This window comes from Paramormyrops kingsleyae, chromosome 8, assembly GCF_048594095.1.
Source record: "Paramormyrops kingsleyae isolate MSU_618 chromosome 8, PKINGS_0.4, whole genome shotgun sequence".
NCBI lineage: Eukaryota > Metazoa > Chordata > Actinopteri > Osteoglossiformes > Mormyridae > Paramormyrops > Paramormyrops kingsleyae.
The window spans coordinates 38,920,549-38,931,843 of NC_132804.1; the positions used below are offsets into that span (position 1 = coordinate 38,920,549).

Consider the following 11,295-nt stretch of genomic DNA (forward strand, 5'->3'; position numbering starts at 1 on the left):
ACCTGGTCTTCATAAAGACTTTCACCTGACAAAAAATCAAAACCGAAATATAAGGAATATGGACTTTATTTTACGTTAAGCGTTTTCCCCTCCATTGACGCCCATTATAAGGAAAAGGCTTAATGTAACTTGTACCAAGACAGCCACCAAAAATCACCAAATTTCTCACATATATATCTGGTCATAAACACTTTCACCTGACAAAAAATCTAAACCGAAATACAAGGAATATGGACTTTATTTTACATTAAGCCTTTTCCTTATAATGGGCGTCAATGGAGGGGAAAACGCTTAACGGAAGTCCATATTCCTTGTATTTCAGTTTTGATTTTTTGTTAGGTGAAAGTCTTTATGACCAGATGTGTGTGTGCGAAATTTGGTGATTATTGGTCGCTATTTTGGTACATTAAACCACATTAAGCGTTTTCACATTAAGTGTTTTAGAATGTCCCCACACCGATCGATAACATTTGCTACTTTTAGAACGGCCCATGCTCATTTGACATGGATGATCGACGATCGTGTGTCCGGGGCGCCGGGCCAGTTTTGATTAGGTGCTACGGGTGCTACGGTTGAAAATTGGGAAAAAATGAAATTCGACTTTTCAAAAATTCAAAATTCGTCATTTGAAAATTGAATTCGCCAGAGTGACGATTTGATGCCGTTTTTCTTCGTCACCATGGGTTCCGTTTTCGTCAATGACGAGAGTGACGAGCGGCAGCGGGAACCCTGCAGCCTAATAGGGATGCCTGCACTTGATGACCAATTTCACATGTATTTTGTGTACTTTAAAAATACAAAATACTGTATTTGTATTTAAATACATTTTTTTACACAGTATTTTGTATTTGTATTTAAATACATTTTTCCACTCAGTATTTTGTATTTTTATTTTAAATATATTTCTATGTATTTATGCCCATCTCTGGCTATATTTACCTTAATGTAAGCTGCACAGAAATAGTGAATAAATGAATAAATAATATTCCATCCCCATTTACTACGTAATATCTGAGTAAAAAATTAAAAATTCAATAGCAAAAAAACTTTTGGTTTTTTTAGTTTTTGAGTTATGTGAAATGTGTGTCAAAACCACAGTTCCTTACAATCAATAATGGGCCCTTTTAAGGCAAGATGCAACAGCATCTTCAGCAAGCAAGACTTAATGTAGAGCAGGGGTGCCCACAACTTTTCAGCTTGGAAGCTACTTATGACCAAGTCAAAATGATCTACCTACTATGAAAATGCAAAACATTTACAGATATACCAAGTATTCTTTATTTTTAATCTTTATTATTATTATTATTATTATTATTATTATTATTATTATTATTATTATTATTATTATTATTATTAATAATAATAATAATAATAATAATGATAATAATTTCCCTTTAGGATAAATAAAGCATTTTTTAATTGAACTGGGATTTTAATTTCTTCACCTTTTTCTTTCTCAGCTCGCTTTTCACAGGGAAGTTAATGTCATAGTTTTTATGAACAGTCCGAAAATATCGCTCCACATTTCCCTTCTTCGGAATAGCAGTGGTACACTGACAAATGAAGCAAACGCAATTTGAATATGACGTTGTGAAGAAAAAAAACTCCTTCCATTCTCTATGGAAGTGGTAGGATTTTGGCTTCTTACTTGGTCCAGCTCCCCAATTCATTTTTATACCCTTTTTTAAGTTCAGTAGAAATAAATTGGAGTGCAATCTACCCACTCTACCATTGCAATCGACCAGTAGATCGCGATCGACGTATTTGGCAACCCTGATGTAGAGTATGCGTGACTTCGTTCCGAATGTACTTTTTCAACTTCAGGAAAAGTAGGTTCATGATGCATGTTTATAATCACCAAGAACCACTTCATTCTGCATGCTCGTGTAATGCAAGCATGTCTTCAAGCACAATGTGCACCTTAATAAAGACCCCAATGACCCCCCATAGTACGTGCAACATATTTTCTCATTCTTCATGTATTCTTCATGTATTACCCCTGTAAGGTGCCCGGACACTGATTGACAGGCTCCCTGACCAATCAGTAACAAGCATGTGATGTTCAGTGGGTACATACCCTTTCCGTTTTCAGTGCCGCTAATGTTGTAGTGTTTTCGCTTTTGCTGGCGTGTTTTCATATTTGCTGGTGTGTTTTCGCTTTTGCTGGCGTGTTTTTGAATTTGCTGTTGTGTTTTCACTTTTGCTGGTGTAATTTTGAATTTGCTGTAGCATTTTCGCTTTTGCTGGTGTGTTTTTGAATTTGCTGTTGCATTTTCGCTTTTGCTGGCGTGTTTTTGAATTTGCTGTTGTGTTTTGCCCTTCAGGGCTTTGGTACCTTTCCCTTTTACTCTGTTACACCCCAACTCTAGACTGGGGCTCGTAACAACAGCTGCTGGTTGTGTAAAATTAATTTGTGCATGCACGGCGTGCCTAGAGCTGCCCGGTAGAGGAAGGTGCCCGTATATTGGAGGTCCAGATAAGGGAGGTTTGACTGTACCACAGTATAACAAAAACATTATTGTAATACTGCCTACCATACACACTCTCCCCATCTCTACAAAACATCCTTATTAAATGGCCAACTTTAACTATATTCCCCCACAATAAATTTTGTTGAGGTCCCCAAGGTACACAACTAATACAGATAAAATTTAACGATTTAGGGGTGGGGATGGCTGGCAATGAAAAAAAAAAAAAGAAAAAATATATATATATATATTTGATTTGAAAATTCACTCCCGTGTCACCCTCTAGTTGACACTAGGGCTGCACGATTTATCGATTTCAAATCGAAATTGTGATTTGAAACAACGCGATCGCAAAAAACTCGATTTAGAATATACATTATACAGCACATCGGACCCAAGGTTTAAAACTACTGTGAGAATAGTTTTACAAATTCATGCCATGCTCCCTGTGTGACAGTCATTCTCACCAATCACAAGCGCTGTGCTTCTCGCGTGCCAGTCATGCTCACCAATCAGAAGTGGCCCAAGATGGCGTATAAGCCCACAAACAGCAAACAGCATGTGAAACCCAAGGAAAATGCAATATACTTCAGCGTATCATACCTTTGGTTTTTGTTAATAGGCAATAGCATTAGGATACTGCTAACCCATCAAAACAACGACAGTCAGTAATTCTCACAGCAGCAGTTGGTGACCTCCAAAAAACCCGTAAAACCCACAATACAGTCGTGTTTATGTCATATGTTTTTGTGCTTATTAAATTTAAGTGTTTCCAAAGATTAATCCCACAACAGTAATAAAATAAAAGTCTTGCTTTAACATAAATACTAAAAGAATAGATCGCTTTAATCACTATTACAGTTGGGTATGGGCACGCGGTCTTAATGATAAGCTGCTTCAGTCGAAAGCTGCATTTTACTTCTCATTTAAAATAAAATGCAGGGTTGGCAACTTTGGTCAGCTGCATGGAGTGAGATTTTCTGTTCTCTGTTCTGCATACACATTTACATGTATGTAAGTTTTATTACCTTGTAAATAGTCTGTAGGGTTTGTAAACTGCTGTAACATTTTTGATGCAGCTAATTTTAAGTTCAGAATGGAATATAGATTTGCCGTAAGATTTCTTGCGTGAGAGTCAGAAAGAGTTTGCAACCATGAACACGTACATTTTTTGTTTCACCTGAATTGATTTGTATAGAAAATAACCGTATGCAGTTGTTAAAAAGTGGAAACTTCAACCAACATGAAATCACCAATAAACAACTTCTATTTATTCAATATTTTATAAAATGCATACTACATTTAAAAATTGATGATTATGAACATTACGTTTTTTTTGAGTGTTATTAGTGTTAATAACAGCAGCTAACAACACAATAGCACAAACAAAAGGGCTGCATACACCGAAGTAGTTATTGTTTGTTCATTGGCGTGGGAAAAGGCAGTTCTACTGTTATTAGGAGGGTAATAAGCATTACCTGCAAGATGGCTATTTTTCTTTTTCTTTTTATTATTACTTTAACTTGACACATCACATCTTTAAATTCTCATCCTTGCATTAGAATATAGACCAGTTAATACTGATGGTATCTCATGCTGCGTCATATGTTTTAAAATTACTACACACTGAATATTGAACTGAAGTTTGACATTTAAAAAAATTAAATCGCAAATCAAATCGTAATCGCAATTTGTCAGAAATAACGCGGTTCGATATTTTCCCCAAATCGTGCAGCCCTAGTTGAGACCATCACAATCATTTTCATCATTGCTATGAGAAATGTATATTGAATTGAATTTTGCTTTATAAATACCACAATATGTATCACAACAAAATCACACTGTAATCATAGTAGCTGGAACTTTTGCTGCTGTTACTCGACCGGTAGTCAATGGAAAAGGAAAAATACTGAAAGTACCGCACCAATAGCACAGTACCTAGTGCGGTAGAAAAGTACCCTTAGAAAGGGGGCACTTACTTACTGGGTACTTACTTGCTGTTCCTCTGTACAGGGTTAAAGCACAAGACATTCATTGAGGTCCACTATTTTATGTCTATATAACTGACACTTTAATTTAGTTCTGATGCCATGTTTCCCACTATCACAATGCTACTTATCAGGCAATGTAAACATGGTACATCCATATTTATAAGGTGAACAATGATGGCAAGTTGATTTACTTGAACAAGCGTCTGATGAGTAGATTAGATTACATGAGTGTAATTTAAGACATGAGGGATAATATTAAGGGAGATCTGACCATATGTACAAACGAATTATGGTTAATGTCACAGATTTGCTTTGCAAAATAGTGCAGAATTTTCATTTCATTTTTTGGCTACCTTTCTCAACATTTTATATTTGTAAATGTTTCTAAACCTTCAAACTTTCTGATTTGTTCCAAGTTTAACAATCTGTGAGATGCAGTTGCCGGTCCTTAGAGCACACTCCTGTGGTTTGGCTCAACATTTGAGTTTCATGTACTACAACAGAATCAACTGCTCTGGCACAACACCACATAATATGGAATCCCCTATTTCAGATGCCACACAAATGTCAAAGTTTGAGAGTGAAGAGGCAGGTTTGCCCTGTGTAACTGCAATCAAACAGGCCCTGGGCACAGCACCTCATTGCTTTCCATCTTCAAACCACATTTTTCGGGGAGTTTTGTGGAGCTGATGGAATTTACTACAGCGTTGATGTGTTGCCATTTGCAACACTTCTTAAGGCGTATATTTACTATAGATTGCATAAAGTAAAAGTACTCAAACAATGAAATGCAGTTTGGCATCTAATCCAAAAATGCAAAATAGTGCAAAAGTGCTAGAAACCACTGTATAATATATACATGTGATGCATGGGTACATCTATACATTTTCTGATTGTGGTAAATGTGCTTAAGCTGCCAAATAACATTTTTTCATACCTCTACCTTGCATTATTCAAAATTTTTATTCTTTTTCTTGGTTTATTTACAGTCACTCTCATCAGACTTTCTGCAACCAGAACGGCTTGATTTGAATATTATACGATTGTGCAGTTCATTTGCATTAACCCTCTATGGTAATTTGTAGGAGATAACGGGGCAAGATTTCAAGCTTGTGCACGTTCACACATTTACAAGATAGATTAGATTTATCAAGGGAAATTGAGTACATATATGTACGTGTGACCAGTTTTATTAAATCAAAATTTTTTGTGGACATGCATTTTTCTCATTTTCGTACATGTATGCACATTATTTCAAGATGAAATTTATGTAGTGTGATATCTATGCATTTCATTACAAAAATTGATTTGTTACTCCCAGCCCTACACCAATTTTTTAAATAACCAAAAGTAGTAAAATGCAGTTTGTAAGATATGTGACCTTCAAAAAAGACACTTAGGCACAAGTTCAGTTTTGACATAGCATGAAAAAATAGTCTGAGTTTTCCAACAAGCTATAGCAGAGTCATGTAGCTGTAATATTAAAAAGGTAAAACTCAAAAGAAACCACTCTGAATTATCAATTTTTTGGCTACTCACGGTGTACACAATGCGCTATGCACTCACCTAAAGGATTATTAGGAACACCATACTAATACGGTGTTTGACCCCTTTCGCCTTCAGAACTGCCTTAATTCTACGTGGCATTGATTCAACAAGGTGCTGAAAGCATTCTTTAGAAATGTTGGCCCATACTGATAGGATAGCATCTTGCAGTTGATGGAGATTTGTGGGATGCACATCCAGGGCACAAAGCTCCCGTTCCACCACATCCCAAAGATGCTCTATTGGGTTGAGATCTGGTGACTGTGGGGGCCATTTTAGTACATTGAACTCATTGTCATGTTCAAGAAACCAATTTGAAATGATTCGAGCTTTGTGACATGGTGCATTATCCTGCTGGAAGTAGCCATCAGAGGATGGGTACATGGTGGTCATAAAGGGATGGACATGGTCAGAAACAATGCTCAGGTAGGCCGTGGCATTTAAACGATGCCCAATTGGCACTAAGGGGCCTAAAGTGTGGCAAGAAAACATCCCCCACACCATTACACCACCACCACCAGCCTGCACAGCGGTACAAGGCATGATGGATCCATGTTCTCATTCTGTTTATGCCAAATTCTGACTCTACCATTTGAATGTCTCAACAGAAATCGAGACTCATCAGACCAGGCAACATTTTTCCAGTCTTCAACTGTCCAGTCAAAGTTGCTCTTCTATCAGCTTGAATCAGTCGGCCCATTCTCCTCTGACCTCTAGCATCAACAAGGCATTTTCGCCCACAGGACTGCCGCATACTGGATGTTTTTCCCTTTGCACACCATTCTTTGTAAACCCTAGAAATGGTTGTGCGTGAAAATCCCAGTAACTGAGCAGATTGTGAAATACTCAGACCGGCCCGTCTGGCACCAACAACCATGCCACGCTCAAAATTGCTTAAATCACCTTTCTTTCCCATTCTGACATTCAGTTTGGAGTTCAGGCGATTGTCTTGACCAGGACCACACTCCTAAATGCATTGAAGCAACTGCCATGTGATTGGTTGATTAGATAATTGCATTAATGAGAAATTGAACAGGTGTTCCTAATAATCCTTTAGGTGAGTGTATTTCAAAGGCAAATTTGAAAAGAAAAAAAAACATTTGCAAGTTCTGTGAAATATGTGTAGTACACATGCCAAATTTAATCAGAATCAAAAATGGTGATGCAGGCTATTTCTTGAATTAAAATGGAATGATCCTAACACAGTTTTCAGCCACAGAACTTCCCGTGACTTTTAATCACACCATTCTCTGTAACCTCTAGACAATGTACTGCATTAAAGTCCCAGGAGAGTACCCATTTCCTAGATGCTGGAAAGACCATGTCTGGCACCAATAATCACATCATGTCTAAAATTGCTTACATCATGCACATCATATGGTCCCTATTTGTCAGTGCATACTGTTTCTGAGCAAGTCTACTTAATATAGTTATTATACCAAGCACATAAAAATGTTTTCATTCTCTATCTCTATAGAAAACAGCCAACATCCCATTATTTTACTTAAATGCCACACACCTGGAATAAAATATTTTATATCCCCAAGAATATATCACAGTTGCACAAACAAGAATTTCACTAATAATGCATAAGATCTGAAACACACCATTTTTATGCGATAAAAATAATTTTTTGTATAGGCCCACTCGTACATCCTTGAAATGTTCTCCCCTCCATACAAAAATTACTTTAATTAAAGACGACAAATGGAAACGATAAATACCTATAGGCTACAGATACCTATATTTTGCACACGTTGGGGGAACCTGAAAGAGGACTATACTCCCCGATCTAATGAACAAACAGAAAAAAAATACTGATGATCATAGTTGATCCTGTTTTTAAAGCATGGGCCCGTTTGAATCCACATTAAAGAATACAAGACATATAAACGTGATACTGCTGACAGTGATTCTTCCTAAACCTTGTTGCTAGTTAAAGCTATTACATTTGGCACCGTGTCAGGTTTATAATAGCACGTTATTTCCCAATGATGTGAACCTACGCGGCCTAAAATACCGGAAAACCTAATGTTTTTTCCGAGACATTTAGATCGGTGGTGTGCAGTTTTAGATAGCGGTTTAATGAATGGCACCTTTAGATAGTACTCGGAATTTGTAGAACTTCGCATAATTCGTTAAGAAGCGTTGCAGGTTAATGTTTGCGCAGAGCAGCGAAATCGCCGCCGCATCACTTAGCGTTGCGGCTGCGATGTCGCTGCTCTGCGAAAACAGTAATCTGCACTGCTTTTTAAAGAAAAGACAGCAAGAGTTATCGCAGAAAATCGCTAGAAATGTCACAATACATGTTTTTTTCTTCTCCATTCCCCTCGCCTTTATCCGACAGGATATTATAACCAGTACTGGCCGATGCGAGCAGGAGCTATTATTAGTCAGGTAACAAAATAACATTTCGCATAATTACCTGTATTGCAGTTGTGAAGAACTCAAGTTATTTCAGTAACGATATTTCCTGTAATTCACAATGGCTACTTGAAAGAAAAAAAAAAGTATTTGTACTTCGTCGTTATGAAATGCTGTAGCGTACACTATTTCAGCCTGTCTCCGGGAAGCTGCAGTAGCCGATCCTTGGTTGGAGCGCGCTCCCGTAGCAGACGCACGCACGCGCCTTCTCCAGCTCGACGTATGTGTCAGGGGGCCGACGTAGCTAACTGGCTATTGAATCAGAATCAAAATCTTTTATTCGCCAAGTACGGAGAAGTACAAGGGATTTCTTTTGATCCAGGTGGTGTCATGACATAAGCAAATGAAACATAAAACTAAACATCTAAAAGTAAAGAGACAAGGACAAATAAGTAGGAATGTGCAATGATGAGGCAAGCATTTGGACAGAATAAATAAAGAAATAAATAGATAAATGGATGGATGTAAAGTGCAAACAGCTTGAGTATGGTGCAAACGAGTTCTATAAGTTAATGATGTTTGAGCAGTGTGTGGTTAGATTATGAGACGGCTTCTAATGGGTCCTTATTTAAGAAGGGCGATGACCTGGGGGAAGAAGCTGTTATGGTGAGTTTGTCCTTCTGCTCAGGGGTCTTACTCTCTGCTTTTGCTGGGATGGAAGACACTGGAAAAGTGAGTGGCCAGGATGCAGGGGGTCACACATTATTTTTTTTTTGGCTCTGCTCCACATCTTGATCTTCTCTGCACAACACACTATACGCTGTAGTCTCCTCTTTGAATGTGATATTGTAGAGCGAAACCAGACACAGATGGAGGATGTAATAATTGATTCTACTGCAGCTGTGTAGAACTTAGCCATGAACAACTGCAACAGCTTAAATTTCTTTAGCTGACGCAAGAAGTTTAGGTACTGTTGGGCCTTCTTAGTGATGCAGGTGATGTCTGTGTCCCATTTGAGGTCTTGTTGGACAGTGGTGCCCAGAAATTTCATGGTTCTAGCTCTGCTAATGATAGTGTTATGTATTAGGAGGTGGTGTTGGGTGATTTTTCCGAAAGTTAGTGATCATTTCCACCATTTTTTGTGTGGGTATTGGTTAGTATTTCCAGATAAAAGTAGCATAAACTATACAAAATAAGCCTGCTGAAATTTTGCCCATTGTGAATGTGCGTACATTTCCCGTATTTATGTTTGTGTGTATTTTACAGAGCTTAGAATGTGTAAGTTGACAGATTATAGATACAGCATGTGATCACACATGATGCAAAGGTAAGTACAGAAGTAATTTTTCTACATTTAACACGGGTGCAGAGCCTTATAAATTAAACAATGAAAAATATTAGCATCATCATGTACACATTCTCACATTGCTTCTGTAGCTTTAATGATAGCTATAGAAATTGTATGTAAATTAAGGAAAATGTAAACATATGGGTCCATATTTTGATCTAACATATTCTGCACAGTAATACCATTAAAATACCAAATACACTCACCTAAAGGATTATTAGGAACACCATACTAATACGGTGTTTGACCCCCTTTCACCTTCAGAACTGCCTTAATTCTACGTGGCATTGATTCAACAAGGTGCTGAAAGCATTCTTTAGAAATGTTGTGTCATGGATAGCACTAGGGAACCCCCTTCGTCGTCTCAGCCACGCCCCTCCGGGGATTCCGGTCGATAGGGCTTCCCCGAGGTGTTTGCGTCCTGTCAACCAGTTGTTCTGGCCGTACCGGTTGCTCCCGTTTCAGACACTCTTCTCCCAGCTTTGTCTTGTTTTCCCTGGTTTCGGTGTTACTATATCAGGCAACTCGGCTCTCTGATCAGTGCGAGATCTTCATGGTTTGCCCTGAGTTCGAGCGTTTTTTCCGGTGTGTGTTTCCCTGTGTTCTGACCTCTGCTACGTTTTCTAGACTCCGAGTTTCTGCCTGCCCCCTTTCTGGACCAACGCCGATCGCCCGACCCCTGCCTGGATTCCCGACCGTGTTTTTCACCTCTCTCCCGACTGTACCGAAGCCGATCATCCTGCCTCCCCGCCTGAGTTTCAGCCACGCTCTCGGGCTTGGTCCTGGGTACTTCTGACCTTCCTACAAGAAGAAGTTAATAAACAATCAGGACTTACAGCTTGCTGCGTCAGTGTCCGTCTTCTTGCATCCACAACATGTTGGCCCATATTGATAGGATAGCATCTTGCAGTTGATGGAGATTTGTGGGATGCACATCCAGGGCACGAATCTCCTGTTCCACCACATCCCAAAGATGCTCTATTGGGTTGAGATCTGGTGACTGTGGGGGCCATTTTAGTACATTGAACTCATTGTCATGTTCTAGAAACCAATTTGAAATGATTCGAGCTTTGTGACATGGTGCATTATCCTGCTGGAAGTAGCCATCAGAGGATGGGTACATGGTGGTCATAAAGGGATGGACATGGTCAGAAACAATGCTCAGGTAGTCCGTGGCATTTAAACGATGCCCAATTGGCACTAAGGGGCCTAAAGTGTGCCAAGAAAACATCCCCCACACCATTACACCACCACCACCAGCCTGCACAGCGGTACAAGGCATGATGGATCCATGTTCTCATTCTGTTTATGCCAAATTCTGACTCTACCATTTGAATGTCTCAACAGAAATCGAGACTCATCAGACCAGGCAACATTTTTCCAGTCTTCAACTGTCCAGTCAAAGTTGCTCTTCTATCAGCTTGAATCAGTCGGCCCATTCTCCTCTGACCTCTAGCATCAACAAGGCATTTTCGCCCACAGGACTGCCGCATACTGGATGTTTTTCCCTTTGCACACCATTCTTTGTAAACCCTAGAAATGGTTGTGCGTGAAAATCCCAGTAACTGAGCAGATTGTG

At 38.8% G+C, this 11,295-nt stretch overlaps 1 protein-coding gene across 24 annotated transcripts in view; it reads right to left on the reverse strand.

Annotated features, from left to right (window-relative positions):
* Positions 1 to 8,627, reverse strand: part of nfasca (neurofascin homolog (chicken) a) — a 133,113-nt gene extending 124,486 nt beyond the window's left edge. For 21 of the 24 annotated variants that reach the window (XR_011992748.1, XM_072715806.1, XM_072715815.1 and 18 more), the window contains exon 1: positions 8,430 to 8,626. The gene's annotated coding sequence lies outside the window, so the exon portion shown is untranslated. Of the gene's footprint in view, positions 1 to 8,429 lie in introns of all 24 variants that reach the window. The other 3 variants (XM_072715829.1, XM_072715821.1, XR_011992749.1) reach the window with 2 other exon arrangements.
* Positions 8,628 to 11,295: the final 2,668 nt, after the last annotated feature.